Raw genomic sequence first — 3,575 nt, forward strand, 5'->3', positions numbered from 1 at the left:
TTTCTGTTCACAACCATAGCCTACTGCTGCTTTTAGTCTGGGTCAAAGACACTTTATTTAACAGGCAACAGTCATTTCAGAGCTTCAAGTTTAACCAAATACTGAGAATACCTGACTGCTTACTGTACAGCCAATAATGGAAAATCCATATTACCATACATAACATTTATTCTCATTGAAATTTTCTAGAATTATTAATTAAAGAGAAACTGGCAAATCCAATTTCATATCCACTTTCTATTGCCACTTCAGCCCCACCCCTTGCTGAATTCTTCTTACATACCTGGTTCCTTGGATATACTCTCCTCTGTCTTCACCACCAAGGGCTCGCAGTTCTCATTCACAGGTGAGCAGATCTGGCTGAGCAAGCGAGACCTGCATGTAAGAGGGAGAGACTTCTGAAAATACCTGAATTTTTCATGGAACCAAAATGAAAGAAGCTCACATATGTCTAAAGGATAAACATGAAGGAAAGAAAAATACTATGATAAATGTTTCTGCAAGCAAGTACAAGACTAAGACTAGTATAATAAAAACTTCAACGCTTTTGAAAAAAGTAAAGACAATAATCTCCCATGCTCATGGAACAAGAGGATTAAAATACTTAAAAAAAAAAAAAAAAAGCCATCCTACCAAAAGCAATCTTCAGATCCAAGACATTCTTTATCCAAATTCCAACACAAGTCTTCATGGATTTTAAATGTGTAACTGCACTTTTATATACATAAAATACATATACAATAGCTAAAACAATCCTGAACAATAATAGAACTTCTAGACATTCCCAAGTTCAAGTTTTCTACAGAACTACAGGATAAAAACCTCAAAAATATTGGCAGAAATAGCCACAGTGATTAATGGTATGAATTGAAGATCTAGACATAAACATATTTGGCCATCTTATTTTTTGATTAAAACAGAAATACAAACTGAAAAAAGATAGCATCTTCAACAAATGTTGCTGGTCTAACTATATGTCTGCATCTAGAAGATTAAAAATGGATCCATACTTATTTGTTATGCCCAGATCTCGAGGTCCTCAGAGACCACCAGAGACAACCAGGAATCCAACTCATATACAAAACCAAAGCATTTTTATAGAAGCTCAAGCTTGGACCCTCCAAGCTCTCCAAAGCAATAGATGGGTGGCAAAGCCTTGCCTTATCATCACCCTTAGAGCAGAGTAGGAGAATTTCCAACTTTACAGTTACATGATTGATTGACTTTTGAAAATTGCAGCTTGATGCATTTGTATTGGCTAGTTGTTATTTCAGCTTGGTATAAACAGTGGCTGCTAGCTTAAGCAATCTCGTTTGAGACATCTGGACCTTTTGGTACTTTTCTCCTAAGAGCTAATAATTGGCTATCACTAGGGGTAGAGTGGGGAATACAATGGATGTCTCAGATCCTGGAACAAGTTGAGGTTTCTTTCAGTAACTAAGTTCAATCCAAGGGCAAGTTAAACATAAAATGGAGCTTAAAACTAGCATGGGGTTTGTACAGCTAAGCAGGGCCCTTCTCTTATAACCCAGCACTAACCTCAAGTACAAGTGGGTCAAACACTGTAATTTAAAACCAAACACATTAAATCAGACAGAAGACGGAGTGGGGAGGAAAAGTGAACATATTGTCAGAGGGGAAGACATTCTTTAAAAAACAAAAACAAAAGAACAAAACAAACAAACAAAAAAAGAAAACATCAATAGCATATGCACTGAAATCAACAATTAATAAACGGGATTGCAGGAAACGGAAAAGCTTCAATAAGACAAAGGACACCAACATTGGGACAAAGCAGAATCCTACAGAGTAAGAAAAGATTTTACCAGTTCCACTTCCAGTAGAGAACTAATATCCAAAATACAGCAAGAACTCAAGAAACTAGATGTGAAAAAATAATAATCCAAATTAAAAATAGGCTACAAATCTAAACAGAGGATTCTAAATGGAGAAAACTCAAGTGACCAAGAATTACATAAAATATATTCATCATCCTTAGCCTTCAGGGAAATGCAAACCAAAACTACTTTGAGATCCCACCTTATACTTGTTGTAAGAGCTAAAATCAATAAAACAAGTGACAGCTCATGCTGGTGAGGATGTGGAGCAACAGAAACATTCCTCTATTGCTGAAGGGAGTGCAATCTCATACAGCCACCAAAAAAAATTAGTGTGGCAATTCCTTAAATTGATGGTAATCAAGCTACTTCAAGAACCAGCCATACCACTCTAGGGTATATACCCAAAGTACACTCCAACCTACCCAAGGACCCTTGCTCAACCATTTCCATTGCATCTTTATCTATAATAGCCAGAAATTGAAATCAACCTACATGACCCTCAAGAGAAGAATAAAGAACATGTTGTACATTTACACAAAGGAGAATTATTCTTCTATTTAAAAAAAGAAAAAAGAAAAGAAAGAAAAATGTGACACAATGCTTCATGTCTCCAGTCACTAATGCCTCTGGGGCTATCACAATTCGCCATTACAAAGCCATCAACTTTATTAAAAAAATAAAGAAGACTACTAATTGCTAAGACCCATGGAAGTTTTTTAAAGATTTGCTGTCAGGAGGGTAGGAAACAATTATGATAGGTAAGAGGAAAAGCAAAACCTATCAACTTATAAACAAAGTATATTAACAAATGATAAAATGGTGTATTTCCAAAAAACTATATGATCAACATGAATGCATTTCATGAAAGTTTCCAAATGCATTAAACAATCATGATATGACTGTAGGAAGCAGATAGATGTTGATACAGATACGCTTCAATATCTGCCATTTAGAAAGAGAACCACGAACAGCACTGAACACCTGTAATGAGTAGTTCACCTCCAGAAAACCATCCACACAACAGGAGAAGAAGAAGAATCTTCTCAAACTTCATGCAGAAGTCTCAAGTGTGGCCATGTCAGAACAAGTTAGCAAGGCCAGGTGGTGCAAGCCTTTTACCCAAGCACTGGAGGCTGGGGCAGCAGACCCCTCAGTTCAAGGGTAGCCTTATTTACACAGTTCCAGAACTTCCAGACTACCTAGACAAAGTGTCTCAGAAAAACAAAAATAACGACAAAGAAAAAATTCTTCAAACCTAGTAAAGATCGCATATTTAAAAATGCCTTCTCCACACCTAAGACTCAAGAGACTTGAGCCCTCAGGGAGTGGGGAGGTCTAGTGCGGTGGGGATGGGAAATGGGGATGTTCTCTTAGAGACAGGGGAGGAGGATGGCAACGGGACTGTGAAAAATGATTAGCGAATAATAATAATTAAAAAAAAATACTTGAAAAAATTCTTCTTTAAAAACCTGGAATACTGACATCAGTAGAAGACACAGGAACACATAAAAGATATGTATTCTGAGTCACTGTTAGCATGTTCTCAGTCAAACGTGAAGAAATATAAAAGGATGTTTTTAAAATTGGAAATATCAAAATCACACAGACATTTTTAAATATAGCAAAATTATTCTGAAAATTTACAAAATGAGAAACCACAAAAAAATTTAAAATATATGAGAGAAGGATCAAACCCAAGGGTGATTTCAAAATATATTAAAATTATAGCTGTGC

This window comes from Mastomys coucha, unplaced genomic scaffold (assembly GCF_008632895.1).
Source record: "Mastomys coucha isolate ucsf_1 unplaced genomic scaffold, UCSF_Mcou_1 pScaffold5, whole genome shotgun sequence".
Classification (NCBI taxonomy): domain Eukaryota; kingdom Metazoa; phylum Chordata; class Mammalia; order Rodentia; family Muridae; genus Mastomys; species Mastomys coucha.